The sequence below is a fragment of the Muscardinus avellanarius genome (genome assembly GCF_963383645.1).
Source record: "Muscardinus avellanarius genome assembly, chromosome: 12".
NCBI lineage: Eukaryota > Metazoa > Chordata > Mammalia > Rodentia > Gliridae > Muscardinus > Muscardinus avellanarius.
The window spans coordinates 32923026-32942311 of record NC_137798.1 but is presented as its reverse complement, the minus strand read 5'-3'; the positions used below and the strand labels follow the sequence as shown (position 1 = coordinate 32942311).

Below are 19286 nucleotides of genomic sequence, written 5' to 3'. Positions count from 1 at the left end.
GAAAAAATAACTATAAAAAATGATGGATCTCCTTAATCCATCCAGAGTAAAATTCTATATGATGTATTAGATGGTTTCTGTGCCAGAACCAATTCTAGGTGCTAGAGTTATAGCAATGAACAAGACTAAAGTCACCTCTACTCTTGTAAACTTACAGTGCAGTAACTCAGTTTTGTTGCTTTTCTTTTTAATTTTTTCACGTTGGAACTTCTTGGTATCATTCGATAAAACCATATTTATTCTTGCAATATAGTTTATCTATGTGAAGGCTCTTTTAAAAATGTATTCATTCTTCTTTTTCCAGGGTAATCCCAAAATTTCCCATATTCCTTCTCTTCCTTTTCCTTTTCTTTTTTTTCATTAACTTGCTTTTGTAATTTTATTTATTCTGTAAAAGGGACTTTATAAAAAAGAATGAAAGATAGATTTTTACCTTCATAATGACAAACTGGAAGATATCATCTGCTAGTTTCAAATGAGATTGTTATTCTAAATAGAATGAGAAAAGTTCTTTCTATGAAAATATGATTGCTGCCTGTGAGATTTTTTACTGGTCTTTCTAATTAGAGCTCTGTGTTGTATCTATATCAAAAGAAAAATAACTGTATGATGAAACAATAAATGAGAACTAATATAGAGTAATAAGTCCATAATTATCTCAAATACAAAGTTTTGTGACATATTTGCTTCTAAGGTGTTAAAAACTTCCACTAATATGCTGAAAAGTTCAATGAAAGGAATAGTGATGCTTGTACTGAGATCTACCCATTTGAAAATTTTATAACTTTAACTTTTGAATGCAATTATTGTATTTTATATGTATATTTTTATCATATGGTATATATTTAGCTTTCATGACCTTTTTAGTTGGGTGAAAAATTGCTTTATGGGTAAGAGGAATCTTGGTATTGGCACAAAAACAAACAAATAGACCGATGGAGCAGAATAAAAGACTCAGAAACAAATCTGCACACTTATAGCCAATTGATATTTTACCAAGGGGCCAAAACACATACTGGAAAATGATGGCCTCTTCAACAAATGTTTTTGGCAAAACTTGCTAACTATATACAGAAAAATGGACATAAAACCCCACTTTCTCACCCTGCACAAGAGTCAATTCAGGATGGATCAAAGACTAGGAAGTCATACCAGAGACTTTGCAGCACCCTGAAGGGGACATGGACCCAACACTTTCAACACATAGGCACAGGTAAAAAATTTTTCAACAAGACCCCAAAGGCACAAGAAACTAAAAGGTAGATCAATTTGTGGGATTGCATTAAACTGAAGAGCTTCTGTTCAGCAAAGGAAACTATCAAGAACTTCAACAAAAAGCCAACAAAATGGGAGATACTTTTTCCAACTATTCTTCCAAAAGAGAACTAATATCTTGAATATACAGAGAACTCAAAAAACTCACCACTAAGCAAACAAATAACCCAAACAAAAATGGACAATTGAACTAAATAGACACTTTACAAAAGAAGCAATTCAAATGGCCACTAGATAAATGAAAAAATGTCAACATCATTAGCAATCAGAGAGATGCAAATCAAAACCACTCTGAGATTGCACCTAACTTCAATTAGAATGGCAATCATGCAGAATACAAAAAACAACAAATTCTAATGAGGGTGTGGAGAAGTGGGAACTCTAAAACATTGTTGGTGGGATTGCAAATTAACGTAACCACTTTGGAAAACAGTATGGAAAATCCTCAGAAGAATGAAAAGGAACCTACCATATGATCCAGCAATACCACTTCTGAATATGTACCCAAAAGAATGGAAACCAAACCACCAAACTAATACATGCATATCTCTATTCATAGCTGAATAATTCACAATTGCCAAACTATAGAGCCAGCTGAGATGCTTATCAACAGATGAATGGATTAAAAAACTATGGGTTATAAACAGAACAAAATTTTACTCAGCCATAAAGAACAACAAAATTATGTTATTTATGGGGGGAAATAGATGGAACTGGAGAACATTATTCTAAGTGCAATATTCATTCACAAAAAGTAAAAAAGAATGGATACTCTCCTTAATATTAGGAAGCTAGGGGAAAAAAGGGTCATAGGAGGAATTCTAGATGGAGAAACCATAGATGAGCAAATAAGGTGACTTAACTGAGGGGAATGGGGGGGGGGCAAGGGAAACTTCCTAATGTACATGATGTACATTCACAAACATATAAAAGTCAATCAGTAAGCCAAACATGAGAAGAAGGAAGGGAGAGGGAATAGGGTGGGAAGTGGGTAAGGGCTAAATGAGTAATGTATACATGTATGCCTCTACCATCTTGTACTCCATTAAGATGTATGACTACAAGGCACCAATAAAATAATAAAAAAGAAAGTGTTCAGTTGTTTTCATCTCATTCTGAATTACAACATTTATTTTGTAATCCATTCATCAAGGAGAATTGTATAAATTACGTATTTAAATGACATATTGTACACTCCCTTTTCTCTTTTAATGTATTTTTTGATAACTATCAGCTTTAAATCACTGTTCATCATCATAACAAAGTTGAACCCCACTTCTTGCACATTTCATTCAAAGCAATGAAGATGTTATCAGATCAAAACGACAAAACTCACGTTAATACTGTTTGAAGGATATATCTGTATCTAGGTTATATATACTATAAACTGTTTTAAGGGATTTTTCTAGTTATCTTCTAAACATGGTTTAAACAAGTAAACTCATCAAGAAATATACAAAAATCTGCAATGAAACTAATTGGACAGTGAAGATCCTTAAAAATATTTTGGCTTTATATTTTCAACAGAGATACATTCTATGATCAGTTTATTTCTCTACTTGCTACATTTTCCTTTTCATACAATTAGTTCTTGTTCATTCTAGTAACACTGCTATATAGAGACACCTGCTGGGAAATAAATGAACAGAAGAAAATTCAAACCTGTGCTTTGGAAGGAAAAAAAAAAAAAAAAACTTCCCTCATAGCTTAAGCATGCTTTCCTCAAATAACATATTTTTTTCAGGGCATACTTAGTCCAAAATATGTCAAAATTCACCTATAGATATAGGAGTTTTGCTATTGATCTGAATCACCAGTCAGCAGGCAGTTTATAGAATCTACATATACAAACACATGCTCTATCTAGTAGGTGTACAATACAAAAATGACAATAAGTCTATTTCAGTTATTTATTATATGCTTGTATATGTCTTTAAATAAATTGTACAGAAATATTTTTAAGTGACTATGTTTTCTCATTTTCATGTTTCTTACATCTCAATTTTTATTTGAAACATTTGCTAAGGCAAAGCAAACTTTTATCCTTGATAAGTTTTATCCAAATATTCTGGATTAAGGAAAATAGCCTCTTGTAATTATATTTAAATAAATCTCCACTGCAAGTTTCCCAATTATAATCTAGTAGATTAAAAATTTTGAAAATTAAATGTAAACATTAAAATGTTTAATAGCAGACCATAAGCTAATTATTTCATTGGTGTCAAACTCTAGGCCCTGCTTAACTTGCTCAGAACTATGTTGATGTTTCATAAGATCATAAGACTTAAGAATGTTGTATGCATATCTGATTCCTTGAGTGATTTTAACAATTTCATTTATGTGCTCTGCTGAATATCAAATAGTAGAGCAAGACCATAGCCAGGTCTTGGAATACAGCCACCACAGTAGTTCTTAAGTAATATTCACATAATTCAGATGAACATGGACCAGTCATGTGTGGAGAATGGATGACAGCAGGATTTTCAAGCACCTGCTCCATGCTCTCAAACAGATAGGGAGAATACATTATATGGCGACAAACTGATAGCTGGCCTCCAACCATGTGGCAAAGATGCTGACAATTGCTTAGAAGCCAACCAAACATACAGTTGGAGATAGGGTAAGTATTGCATAAATTCGGGAAAGAAGAGAATACACTCTGAGAAGTCAGTGATGTAAGAGGAAATAACCCTCTATAATTGGAATTAAATGACCTTAAAAACTCAAATTGTCCTTTTTAGATAAAATATGCAAACTTAGCCCAGTATCTCCAATAGCATCTTGAAAAAATGAAGAGCTTAAAGTGTAAGAACATGAACTCTCAAATCAGACAAATTCCAGTTCACTCTCTATCACTAAACAGCTGATGCAAGGTCTTTGACCTCTCTAAATGGAATTTTCTTCATTAGCACAAAGGAGATAATAAATCGTACTTTGGGAATGAACTGATATTAAATAAGAATACATACAAAGTGCTTACTAGGATATTTAGCATATGGTAAGCATTCAATTAACATTAACATTTTAATGTCGATCATCAGCAAGAGGGGTGATTCATTAAATCACTGCACCCATCATTTCTATTACTTTTGTGGAACTGTAATGACATTGTTATTTATATTTTTGAAAAAAAAAGTTGCTGGAATCATAATTATTGGCTTTTAGGACATTATAAAATCAATTAGAAAGATGAGATTGAAGCTGGCTATAGTTGCTCATGCCTGTAATCCCAGTTCTCCAGAGGCTAAGACAGGAGGATTGAAGGTTCACAGCCAGCCTCAGTTACTTAGTGAGACCATACTTCCAAATAAAAAATAAGGCTTGGAGTATAGCTAAGAGGCAGAAGTTTTAGGTGACTGACAATACATATTCTATATGTTATGTTCAATTATCTTCAGTGAAATAATCTGAAATAATCTTCCCCCCAATATTTAGAATACTAGTGTTTGAATAGTCATGGAAGTCCATGGTAAAATATTGAAGGAAATCTTCATAAGGACTCTGAAATAACTGAAGATGTATCACAGTGTGAATCACAACATTATTATTTGTTATGAGGCCTCAGATTTGAAAACTCAAGCTATTAATCTAGGATAGCTAAATTGGGGGGGGAAAAAGTGACAACTGAACAATTGTAAGCCAGAGGCCCTACATAACATTGACAGTATTCATTGTCACTTCTCATGGAAAGAAAGCCAGCTTTGCAGAGATTGTTTTTGTTTTGTATGTGATTGGAATATAAGCTAGTGGGCATAGAGCAAATAGTAGCTTGAGAAAATTGGATCGTTTATTATTAACTTTCTTTTTTGTTTGATGTTCTTCCTAGATAAGTGAAAAATATATGTATATATATATATATATATATTCTATAAAGATTTAATGCTAATGAGTATGTTTCATACATTATTTTCTTCAAGTAATGGTATTATAGAGAAATAATCTTAGGGAAGATGATGATGATGATAATTTGATAGAGACAGATATATAATTATAAATGTAGATTCATATAAAATATAAATAAAGTAAAAATGAATAGAAACAAGGTTATAGTTAAGTGGTCTTTTGATTATGTGAGAAAGTGAAAGATGGGGGAATGAATTGTGATAAAAATTAAGAAGAAGATCTGGGCGTGGTGGCACATGCTTGTAATTCCAGCGTTTGGGAGGCTGAGACAGGAGGATCGCAGTTCGTGGACAGCCTCAGCTACTTAGTGAAGCCCTTTGCAACTCTGAGACTGTTTAAAAAATAAAGAATAAAAAATAGGGCTGGGGTGTGTAGCTCGGAGGTAGAATGCTCCTAGGTTCCATACCTGGTACCACACACACACACACACACACACACACACACACACACACTAATACACACACAAAAAAGATTAAAAAATCAAGAAGAAAAGTAAACCAGAATTAAAAATTTTAAAACATAACTTGTTAAAACAAGAAGTTATTCATTTGGATAAACTTTTTAAAATGTTATTCTTGGCCACAATTTTTCTTTAGAAGTAGAGAGAAATTATAAAATAATAATTTAGTGTTCTGATTATTACTTTAACTAAGCACTTTTCCTGCATGCGCCTTACAAACTGGACTCAGATATAAGCAAGACTGAACTCATTATTGTCCCCTGAAGGCAGCATGAATCTAAATCAGCTAAAATATAAGGCTCAGAGTAACTTTTGGGCTAGTAATAAAATTCATGGTGCTTAAATTGCTCACTTCTAATGCATATTTTACAAGTCTCAGAGGAAGCCTCTGAAACTCATAATTTCCCCCCTTTTCTCATTACTATATTTGATACACTTTCAAACTCTGTAAGATGCATTTTGTACTTTGCACAGCACTCTAAGTCCCTATCTGAGAGAATGTGAATGTGGTATAGAATAGTTTCTATTTGAAGTATTCAACTTTAGATTGCTAAATGGGAAGACTAGGGAAAAATGCATCTCAAATCATGGAGGTTTGACTTCAGAAAGAACTCGGTTTTCCAAAACATGTTGTGGTGCTGGCCTTTAGCACATGGTTCCTGGATGGAAGAAATTTTATGTTTCTTTACTGTAAGCATTTTAAGCCCTTAAGTAGTTTTTCTATGGTGGTTATACGCTTATTCTGACCTGTACCTATTTCTTGCTCTCGTTCTGACCTGTATTTATATTTATTGCTCTCTGTTCAGTAATTTTTTTTTATGTTTTTGAGTGACACTCAATGTCCATGATAGAGCATTGAGCTTACCAACCAATACAAGGATGAACCAACATTTATTCCATTGTCATCATTCTTAAAGTAGCTTTTTAAATGAACCAGAGGACTTTTCCATGGGAACAGAGGTATTAGGAGAATGAACAAATCTTTTGTATTCTGCTAGAATTTGGGTTTCCTTTAAGAGAATACTGATTCAACTTACAATACTATGATCATATCCCACTAATTTCTATGGTAACAGGAAAACCTCCACAATCTTTGAGTGATAACACAATTTAAATCATGCAAAATTTAGATGTTTTTATAGTAAAATGATATGTCTATCAAAAGTACAAATAAACAATAGAAAACAACTGACTTTTGTTTTTATTTTGTGAAAATAAGAGGTGGTTGAGAATTTAGATATTTGATATATGTCATGATAAAATATTAGTATATTTTTTCTTTAGTCTAAAAGAAAAATAATTTTGGTGAGCTTGAAATGATACGTTGAAAATCAGTTTATATCAGAACATTGAGGCAATTGTTTCTCCTTGGATTGTCTTTTAGTTTTCACTGTTGGGAATTCAACTGCTGCTTCTTTACAGGGAATCCTATTTCCTTCCACCTCTAGTCTCACAACAATATATCTATATATGGATTTCTTATACTTTTTCTAATTGGAATTTTCTAGACTTTTATATCTATGTTTCAGTGACCAACATCAGACAGCTCTAGAAAATTTCAGATAATTATGTTGTTAAATACTGTTTTATTTCTTTGTGTGCCATTTTTACTATTTTTTCTGTACAACTAACTAAAATATCCACCTTAACCTCTATGTTTCTTATCCTTTCTCGTGTATTTGTTTTTCTATACTTATATTTGAAGCAACTTCTTCTAATTTATTTTCCAATTCACTAAGTCTCTTTTTGTCTGTGTCCAGTCTGCTATTAGACCTGCATATTTGATTTTTAATTATACTTATGTGTTCAGGTCATATTTTATAAATATTTTCAAATTGAGTTTTCTCTAAGTAACTATTGTTAGTTTACAATTTGTGTCTGATTATTTCAAAATAAAAGGATGTATGTGTTAGATTTACCATCTGTTTCATTTGTCTTTTACTGATTTCTAGTACCTGTACTTTCTGCCATGTATGTTTTTCTGTATTATCATTTTTATCAATAATTTATTCATCCAAATTCCCTAAGGCCAAATATAAGCTATATTTTTTCAGAGATAACATATATTGCTTCTACCAAAAAACTGAAAATACTAGGAGACTGGCATTATTGATACTTCTGGCCTGTTTAGGAAATTTTAGTACATTCAAGTAATGTTATTTTTCATTGCATTTGAACATACTAGGTTTATCATCACAGTTTATAATGTATAGCCTTCCACTCTACTGTGAGGGGAAGCAGATTTATTTTGCTTTATCCTTTCCTTAGAAGTATAGTCTTTTAGATCCCAATTTCTTGGGCAAAGTGTTACCAATTAGACTTTGTTTAGCCTTGAGTTTTTATCTCTACAATCCTTTTCTTGAAATCCAATCAAAAACTAAATTCAGTTTCATTAGATTCAGCAAATTTGTAGTGATCTACTTATCAATTTTAGCTCCTATGTTATTTTAGGATATTACCTGTTAATTCCTAATATTACCTTAGTGCATTTAAAATAATATTAAAATATATTATCTAGCATTTTTATTTATTTGTTGAGAAGTTTATTTCAAATCATCTAGCCAGCCTGTTACACATAAGCATGGGGCCTACACTTCTTTTTGCTCTACTGCTGTTTAGGGTCAAAATGTCCAAGCCAAGTTAGTTACTTTTGCAACAAATTAAAATTACAAGTTTTGTTAGGGAAACAGAAGGAGAATAGTAAAACCTACAATATAAAGGTAGAAACTTTTAGAAAAAATATAAAAAAATATGCGTATTTAAAAGGTATGCTTGTGTGTGTGTGTTTTAAATTTAACAGATGAAGGATATGAACCAAAACTGGATTGAAAATCATTTAGGCTAGGTTGCAAGAAGGATTTTAACTTAAATAAATAGAACCAGTGTTAGAGAAAATTTACTTCACTAAGGCCATTAGTTATGTTGCTGTTCAAAAATAATAGTAGCCATTATTTACTGAGTGGATTTTGGAAGCCAGGTGACTTAAAAGGATTATTTTAAATAATATTCACAAGTGTTCTATAAGTATGTCCCTTTCACAGATGATTGAACAGGTCTCAAAATGTTTTAAAAAGTAGTCATGTCCACAACTCTTGAGTAGCAGAACTGATGTAACCCCAAGAAATATCACTCTGGAACCCACTTAACTCTTCCTGAAAGACGTCACATGGTAGTTTAGGTGTGTATGTTTCTACAACAGTATGTCAGAGAATCTTTAAGGTCCTTTCCAAGCCAGGCACAATGGTACATGCCTGTGATCCCAGTACCTGAAAGGCTGAGACAGAAGGATGGCAGTTTCAGGACAAATAATAAATATAGTATTTATTTCTTCTGCATGAACACTAAAGAAATTCTCTCTGATTAACTTTATGGTGAAGTAAATGAGCTAAGATATTAATAATTGACCTGCTTTAGTAAGAGAACATTCCAAATATATCCATAATCCTCTTAAATAAAACAAAATTCTAACTACTTATTTCCTATTCTGAGATTATCTTTGAGAGTTCAGCTTAACTCAATGAGGTTATGGACTAAGCAATATTATCTTAGTATTCATGGTGATAGAAGTTAACCTGGAAACCTAAGGTAAATCTCACACAGTCAGGTTTGCACTTCTGGCCTGAATTTCAAGATAAACATGAGTATTTCCAAAAGTGAAATTAATTTGGTTATTTTAATGCAAAACATGATAAATATTGAATATAACCTATAAAATGATTAATGTGAGGCACTGATGTTACATGAAGCTTGATTGATATACTTAGGGTTTTTCCAGACAGGGAATCTATATCATACATAAGATTATTTCAAAATTAGGAAAAAAAATGAAGAAAATGAGGAGCAGGCTGAGAGGAGGAGAGAAGAGAAAGCCTATACATTATGTTAAACTGCTATAAGAGGTTAGGTAAATATAATTTTGAACTTTGAATTTAGGAATAATTTAACAGAAATAATACCTCTTATAAATCAACAAAAGAGGAAAATCATCAAAAAAGGAAAATAATAAAAGTTGAAGAGGAAAAAACCTTCAAATTGGCCAAACTTTGTATATTGAGAGTTAAGTAACATATTCTAAGCATAGATTAAAATTTATTCATTCATTCATTATTCAAACACATGCCAGTCTCTGGTCTCAAGCTTAGCTGTGGTCGTGATCTATATTTTATTTACAAATTAACTTATATTTTTTCTGTTTTAAACAAAGAAAATCTAGGTACTTTTAACACTTTTGGCATAAGACCATATATATTTTTATGTGTTTTGCAACACATATTAAATGTGTTTTTAACATGTGTTTTGCAACACATCCTTGAAAGGAGAAAATCATAGTGTATATTAATGTTCCACATCAACTATAAGTGGGAAAACAGTAGGTCTGGAAATTTTTATTCTTTCTGTAACCATAAGCTTAAATGAATCAAAGAAGCTGCTTTAAGAAACCATGACTAGCTGATTTAAGATTCAAATGACTGAAAGAATTCACCAAACTTATATTTCTTGTTTTCAGAATACTTGACACATAGTTTTTCAAATCCATCCAAGCCATTATTAAATGACATGAAAGGTGTTTACTGCTTCAAAAGGCAGGCAACCAGAATATTGCTTTTCTTCCCCTCTGAGCTACACGGTCCTTTAAATGGCACTTTCTATAAATGCTATATCTTTTCTAATAAGAAGCAATGCTGTGATTTTAGAGAAACTTCACATATTGTGACAAATCTTTGAGCCTCTGGGCTGTTTATCTAATGCCGAACTTAGACTCTGTGCTTCTCTATATCTATCTTTCCCTTCGAGTAGCTCATCTTTGTTCACAAAATAAGAGAAAATTTATATTCTGTGCATTTATGAATAAAAGGCTGAAAAGGAGACATAGTCCACCCCATTAAAAGTCACAGTGAGGGTTACTTTCAGTAAATTCAGCCTATGCGATCTTTTCAAACACACGCAAATGGAGATAAAACTGCTTGTGCTTAGCTAATTCTATAGCTCTTCTCCAAAATAAATTCTTTCCTTTTTTCTTTCCTAAGAATTCACTGGGTTTAAATGAAAATATAAGAAGGTAATTTAGGATAAATTACAATGTATTCATACATAAGTATTTATGAGGGCTCACTTATTAGAAGACACAAGGTGATGTCGTATTTGTGTATGTCTTCAGCCCAAGGGTTATGCCTTGGCTTGGTCTCCTTGCTAATCTGGGCATGAACACTTTGGCCTTTCACTTTAACTACATTGCTCACATTGGTCCCTTCCACTTCTCTCTATTCTTTTCCTTCCCTTTCACAATCTCTACAGCAGGTGCTCTAAATCTTTACCTTAATTTCTAAGTCCACAATCACATAGCAATTTTCTTAGAATGAGAGCATATGTCCAACTTTATCAAGAAAACAAAGACATTCACAAGCAATCCTTTTTTCTTCTATGTAATTCATATCTTTCTCAGAGCAACTGGTTTTATACCCTCAGTTTCATTTGAGGCTTCATTGACCAGTGCCTTCGATCCATTCTCTTTAGTCTGTCCAAATCTATTATCTACCCCATGAGATTCATTTCTTATCTCTTCATAAAATCTTTGTTTTGAAAAAATAAGAGCATATAAGTACCACTTAGGTAAACATTTGTCCCTTTGTACAATGATTTCATCCATTCAAGGTATTCGCTTTGTGAATGAAGAGTAGCATTCTTTAAACTCTTTTAACCACAGTGATTACCTTAGTCTAGCTGGATATCCAGAGCTTTCTTCAAGTTCCCCAGACACTGCCTCCTACATAAATGAATATTTATTCTTTGAAGCCAGTCTAAATATCCTCTTCTTGGGAAAATCATTTATAGATTTTTTTCCCCATCCTATCTCTACAGGAATTAATCACTTACTCACCTATAATTCTATGATTTGTATGTATACTTTTCCTTTGCAAATTTATAAAATTTTTGTATGTTCATTGTATCTCTTATCCTTCCTACCTCAGTCATTAGAGCATAAAGCCTGGCACACAATAGGTGCTTAGTTTATGTTTAATAAACTGGGCCCAGCCCTCAATATGCTCATTATCTAATATGCTTATAATAATTCTATAGAATGAAAATAGAGGAATTAGGAAAAATATCATTTTTATGGATAACTGAACTAAGAAAGGTGATTTAAAAGCACTTGTAAGCCTGTATCTTAAAGAACATTTTGGTGCATGTCTGTAATTCTTGTACTTGGAAGGTTGAGACAGGAATATCACATGTTCAAGATTAGCCTCCACAACTTATTAAGGACCTCAGCAATTTAGCAAGTCCCTGTTTCAAAATAAAAAATAAAATAGGGCTGGTTTGAGGTTGTAGCTCAAAGGTAGAACTCCCCTGAGTTCAATCCCTAGCACCACAAAAAAAAAAAAAAAAAGAAAGAACATCTTGTATTGTGCAAAAAGGGTAGATTCAACAAAAGGTCAAACCCAGAAAGATGTAATGATTACTCAAAGAACATTGGATCCAGCTGAATATTAGTAGCGAAGAAGATATGGTTTGAAAAATCTTTGATACAAGTGACAAATAAGTCAACAAACAAACAAACAAAGAAATATATGTTTCTCACATAGTAATAAAGTCTAAAGGTAAGCACACCATAACTGAGCCAATCTTTTTTTTGTTCCACAGGACCCTCATTTGATGAGGGTACCATTTTCTGCTCCAACTGGCTGTTCAAAATGCATTTAAATGAACAGAAAAAGGCAAGAAATTATTTTCCTTCTGAAGACGTGTCATGAAAATTTTAAATAATTGGTCAAAATTTTCCTCCAAGGCAATACCTAGCTACAAATTAAAACAATAACCTTTTATATGTTTTGTAGATAGAAAGACATGTTTATTTTTAATTCCTCCTCAAAATAAGATGTTCTCTTATTACTCAAGATTTTTTTTCTTTTTCGGGTATGGGGATGGAACCCAGAGGCATTCGACCTCCAAGCTACACCTCCTGCCCTATTTTTTATTCTTTATTTTGAAACAGGGTCTCATTAAGTTGTGGAGGGCCTCACTAAGTAGCTGAGCCTGTCCGCGAACCACTATCCTCCTGTCTCAGCCTCCCAAATACCACCATGCCCAGCTATTACTCCAGATTTTAAGAATAAGTTGAGGTCTTTGCATTTAATGGTGAAAACAATACAAACTCAGAAAATAAAGCTAATTTCATAAATTGGCACTTTGTCAATGCTTATTGGCTACTTCTTCAATATTTCAGAGAGAAATCAAGCATTTGATTTCTATTAGCCTACTACTTGCTAATCACAGGTATTATTTCCTTTTAAAATAAAAGTACCCTCTGGGTGTGGTGGTCACACTTGTAATCCCCGCGTTTGGAAGGCTGAGACAGGAGGATAGCACAGGTTCAAAGCCAGCCTCAGCTACTTAGTGAGGCTCTCAGCAACTTAGCGAGACCCTGTTTCCAAATAAAATATAAAATATGTCTGGGAGTGTAGCCCAGAGGTAGAAGGCCTCTGGGTTCCATCCCCAATACCACCAATAAATAAATAAATAAATAATAAAATAAAAGTACTCAAAATATTCAACTAAAAGGTAATCTGTCGAACTTAACTCTGTAACTTCCTAAGAGTTCTTTTTCCTCCAAATTCTATGTGAAGGGCTATTTTAGCAAATGACACTGGGCTACAGACCTTTAAACACAAGAAAAGGCTGACTCCCTCCTTCTGTTTGCTGATTGATGTGGTTTTGTTGAATGTAAACAAGCAAAATCATTTCTTTTAAAATAGCTGTGAGCGATCATCCCTCATTAATCTCTGAAAGGTTTTTCCTGCCAACATTACAAACTCAACAGTGGAAGGCATTAACACAAGCTTAAATACCTCCCAACTTAAACTAGAAGTGAATTTTATTCCTCCTATTTTTAAAGAGCAAAGCAAGAAATATTTTGGTCATGATACTTTAAGAAAAATGGAAAGGCTGTAGTTTAGTCCTAAGTATGAGAATAAGGAATGATGCTTTAAATACTTTCTACACACTGTACACTTGAAAATATCAAATAATTACAAAAATATATCAGAAATTAATTACTACAGAACACAAAATTGTATTTGTAGGGATACAATGATGGCTAATTGGCTTCAAATACATATCTCCAGAAACTGTAAACTACCTATGAATTTTTGGCAATGAACAAACAAGTAAATAAAACCACTTACTATCAGAATTGAGGTAACATCCACTGCAGTTTTAATTCTGGTAGTATTTTTTGGTAAACATTCCTTGTTTCATGTTTCCCATTACTTTCTCCTTTATTTACTTATACCTCCATCTGTGTGAAGAATGTTATTTTTTTCAGTGGTTTTGTAAGTAATATTGCATTTGAAACAATATTTTTAATATTTTTTATTGAGCATTTGTGTTTATTCAGCCATTCACTGATAATTGTTTAGATCAGTACATTTTTATAGATTAAGAATTCTAGGCTAGAAGCCAGTTGCATTAATAAGCTGAAGGTAGGGATTGTTGTTGTTGAGAACTAAATGTTAACTGGAAATACGGAAGATAAAGTAAAATAAAATATCAATCATGAAGGGAAAAATAGTATTAGAGCAGAGAATTAGGAAATAAAAGTAAAACAGAAAGTCACTGAAAAGGTCAAAAAAGTTGACAAACAGGTTGACAAAGAAATAAAGACTAAAATAACTAGAATCAACGGGAGCAGGGAGATTATTATCAACAGTAAAATGAATAAATAAGTTATAAGAACAGCACTATTAACAATAACATGCCAACAAATTGGATAATCCAGATGAAATTGACAAATTCCTAGAAACATAAAACCTACATGGATATGCAGAAAATCAGAATAAACCTATGACTAGTAAGGGTTATACAGACCCAGGTGTAACTTGAGCCAGCTCTGTAGCAGGCACAAGTTACAACCCTTAGTGTTGTCCATGCAGTGGCATCTTCATGGATGCACAGAATGCATAATTTCTGGGATCACAGATAGCTCCAGCTAGAATTCAAAATCTGCCTCAGAGAATCTTGTGTCCTCTGATGGTTTGGATATAAAATGCTCTCTCCCCCAATACACACACAAAGCAATGTGTTGAAAGTGTGTCCTAAGTGCAGCAAGGTTCAGAGGTAGGGATGTCACTGAAAGAGGTGGGTCATTGGAGATATCTCTCTCATTGATTTCCTCCTCCTCCTCCTCCTCCTCCTCCTCCTCCTCCTCCTCCTCCTCCTCCTCCTCCTCCTCCTCTTCTTCTTCTTCTTCTTCTTCTTCTTCTTCTTCTTCTTCTTCTCTTTCTTCTCTCTCTCTCTCTCTCTCTCTCTCCTCTCTCTCTCTCTCTCTCTCTCTCTCTCTCTCTCTCTCTCTCCCTCTCTCTCTCTCTCTCCCCTTGCACCCATGAATTGAGCATCTTTTCTTGACACCTGCTGATGATGGACTGAATCCTTTAAAACTGTGAGCCAAAATAAACCCTCCCTCCTTTTTAGTCTTGTCAAATATTTTAGTCTGAGAGAAAAACATGCTGGCTCATACAAGTCTCAAAAAGAGAAATGCCACATGGATAAAATCACTGTTGAGAGTAATCAAGTCACTGAGCCACGGGGGTAGTGCTGTCCCTAAATTGCCCAAACTATAGAAGCCTCCAGTATGTAGCCCCCATATTGAAGAGCCTCAGGTATACAACTTGAACCTGTGACAATTCTTGCATGGGCTGTGCCCAGCAAAACCATGGTACCATGACTTCACAGAGTCTTGTGAGCCCCATATCCCCCCAAGTGTGTATAGATGTGGGATATGATTCAAAGGTTAGAGATTCTTCTCAGTCTTTAAAATTTAATGTTGTTTGCCCTGCTATGTTTTTTTAATTTGTTTGGGACCTAGTACATATTTTTTCTTTTCTATTTCTCCATTCTGGAATAGAATATATCTGTCTTGACTTTTCCTAACATTATATTTGACAAAGATGAACACACAGGTATACATACACACACACACACACACACACACACACACACACACGCACATGTGCATGTGTGCACACACGTATTTCATAGGTTGACAGCTGGATGGAGAGAAATTTACTTCAAGACTCAAACCTTGAGTAATACTCATATCTGATTTAGATAACCTATATATGAAACAATAGATTTTAAGCATTCAACTTGACACTAAAACAAGTTAAGAATTTGGGGGCTACTGGGATAAAATGAATGTTTTTATTTTCCCTGAGATGTAGCTAAGCTTTAAGGTGCTAGACATTGAATTCTATAGTCAGATGTTTGGTTCACCCCAAAATTAATTTTTGAAAGCTAATCTCCAATGAAATGGCATTTGGCATTAAGATACATAGCTTGAGCCGGGTATGGTGGTTCATGCCTGTGGTTCCAGTACTTGGGAGGCTGAGACAGAAGGATCACAGGTTTGAGGCCAGTGTCAGAAACTTGGCAAGACAGTGTTTCAATGTTAAAAAATATAGGGCTGGGGATATAGCTCAGAAGTAGAATGTCTCTGGATTCAATCTCCAGTACCACATCAATAGCAACAAAACAACAAAAGATATATGGCCATTGGGAGTTGTTTAGTTCAGAAGGGTGAGTCCCACCTGGATGCAGCTTTTGCTATGATAAAAGAGATGTGAGGAGTCTGTTTATGTCCTGCCCCTCTGACGTGTGAGGGCATATAAATGATGTCACCTGAGAAGAGACTCTCACTAGACAGAATCTGATGGCAACCTGCTTTGGGCTTCCTAGCATCCTGAATTTTGAACAATACATTTCTGTATTTAAGAAATTGCTAGTCTAATGTATTTTGTTATAGAAACCCCAATCAAACTTAGTCACTATCAGGTCAAATACAACATAGTATTAAATGGATAACACAGTATGACAAAGTAATATTCATTCCTGGAATGTACAAGATGGAACATTCATACGTGAATTAATAATTTCATAATTTCATACCCAAATTAGTCATTATGATGCAATATTTTATCAGAATGGAAGAGAAAAACATATGATCACCCTAAGTGATACAGAAAACATCCTTCAGCAAAGTCAATACCATTCCATGATTAAGAATAAAATGAAACAAAACAAAGAGGAGAAAGAAATTACCTCAACATGATGACAAGCATAAAAGCAAAAATGGCTAGGGTGTAGCTCAGAGATAGAAATCCTTGATTTTGATCCCTAGTAAATGAAAAAGAATAAGGAAGAGGATGAGGAGGAGGAGGAGGAGAAGGAGGAGGAGGAAGAGGAGGAGGAGGAAGGATCTAGAGACCCATCCTGAGGCTCTAGTTCCCCAACCACCAGTTTTCATTTTCTTCTTCTATTCTCCATATATATATATATATATATATATATATATATATATATATATATATACAATATTTATCTGCTTTTTAGTTTAGTTTATATATGTATAAATAATAATAATGTATATATACCATATGTATATAAATATATTTATATGACTTTTAGTTGTACTTAGCAAGCAGAATAGGATATATATGTATATTTTATCTTCCTCAAAGTAGAATTGATTTCTTTTTACCTATATTTTTTCATCTTCTAGGTTCTATGTGGGAATTCTTAGATTATTATTTTTTACCCATTTGGAGGCTGTTAAGGTGATGGACAAGGACAATAAATATTAACAATTAGCAGTTCCTGATAAATTGAGTGGGAATTATCTCCTGTAGCATGAAAACATCCACAGCCAAACATTCTTTCTGAAGGTTTGCTTTGTTGGTTCGTTGCATTTTGACACACTGTAAAATCTAGACACATTGTGTTTTTGGAGTAAAGAGTTAATATAATACCAAAATGCCTTTATAGTTTAACAAATCAATATTCTATTACACTACAAACATGGGTACTCGTTATATTATTCTCTGTATATTTGTGTGATTGAAAATTTTCATAACAAGTAAGAAAAACATTCTTTCAACAGAAAACAAACAGGGATGTTGCTTTGATTAATATCCCTGTATTTTTAAAACTGAAAAAGTTTGATGTCTAGAAAAATTTTAGTAAATTTATTGACATGACATCAGACAGCAGTGTAACTTTTGTTTCTTTGTTTTTTGTTGAAAGTTTTCTGCCTCCCATATTTAATATATTTAAAATCTATTTTTGCTTTAGGTTTATTATGTTTGCTATCAAAAAATGGAATAGAAAACATAAAATGTCATCTTTAAAATAAATGATATAAGCTTTTCACATCAAAGATTTAACTAAGCATGCATGAGAAGTACTATTACCACCTATTTTTGCCACAAAATTAATTTGCATTCATTACATATAATATTGCTACTTTTTCCAGATCATTGACTTAAAAGTATATATAACAGCTATTATCCCAAATTTTCTTTTATATTATTCTTGCTTTATATATTTTTACTCTTACATTACTTTTTGCAATTGTAATAAGTTGTAGGCTATTTTGCTTTGCTTTTTGATCTTGTGTGAATTTCTTCTAGTTACAAAAAATATGTTTTGAACAATTGATTCAATTTTAAAAAACATTTGGGTTTTAAATAAGAGACTTTGGAAACAATGTAAACATTTAATTCTAGAGTTAAAGGCCCAGAAATTTGACCATTACATAACACAATAAGCTAAAAAATTAGAACTACATCTGTAAAAATTTACATTATATTTTCATTGAAGTTTTTTGAATACTTGATAATCATATTTGCTTTAAAATTGAATTATTTTACGACAAGACAGACTCCCACAACTCTTACCTTACATGTCATTTCTGTGTAGAGATATCCTATCCTTGAATATGTCTTTAAACTAGGATAATGACTAGTCAAAATGTGAATAATAGTGAACTATGCTAAAATAAATAAGATTCATCACTTATTTTCCATATTAGGCATATCCCCACAGTCACAAGAGCTATCTGATGATATGTCTTTTGAAACATACTATCTTTCATATCATTTAGAGATACTGAAAAATATACTGGCTTACAAATTTTTGTTAAGCTGAACATAGTGGCGCACGCTTGTAATCTCAGCATTTGGGAGGCTGAGACCAGAGAATGGCGGTTCGCGGACAGCCTCAGCTACTTAGTGAGTCCCTCTGCAACTCAGTGAGATGCTGTTTGAAAATAAAGAATAAGCAAAAGGGCAGGAGGTGTAGCTCAGAGGTCAATTGCCCCTGAGTTCCATCCCCAGACTTGCAAAAAAAAAAAAAAAAAAGACTAAAAAAATAGGGCTGGCAGTGTAGCAAGGAGAGAGAATGCCCCTGGCTTCCATTCCAAGTGCTGCAAAATAAATAAATAAATTAATTAAGTAATTAAGTAATTAATTAAAAAATAGGATCTGGGGATGTAGCTCAGAGAATACCCCTAGGTTCCATCCCTAGTACCACAAAAAAAGAAAAAATAATTATTGTGAAAGTTTTAACCAAATCAATGTACATTGAATGCTGGTTTTTTAAAAAAGTGTGTTGTAGCAAATCATACATGTTTTCTATTTTCAAGTTTTATTAAAATTTTCTTTCCAAAGTTCTTACTTTTAAATACTTCACCTAACATATAATTTAGCACAGACATGTTTTAGTTATATTATTAAGAGCAGATCTAGCCCATTGAATGTTCAGTTTAGTCTTAAATATTTTATATGTGTCAGCTTATTTAATTTTCCTTATCTTTTCC

General features: G+C 33.0%; 1 pseudogene across 1 annotated transcript in view; it reads right to left on the bottom strand.

Annotated features, from left to right (window-relative positions):
• LOC308270979 (eukaryotic translation elongation factor 1 epsilon-1-like) overlaps positions 1–19286 on the bottom strand; it is a 70149-nt pseudogene that overhangs the window by 13993 nt on the left and 36870 nt on the right. The gene's annotated exons all lie outside the window — the stretch shown is intronic.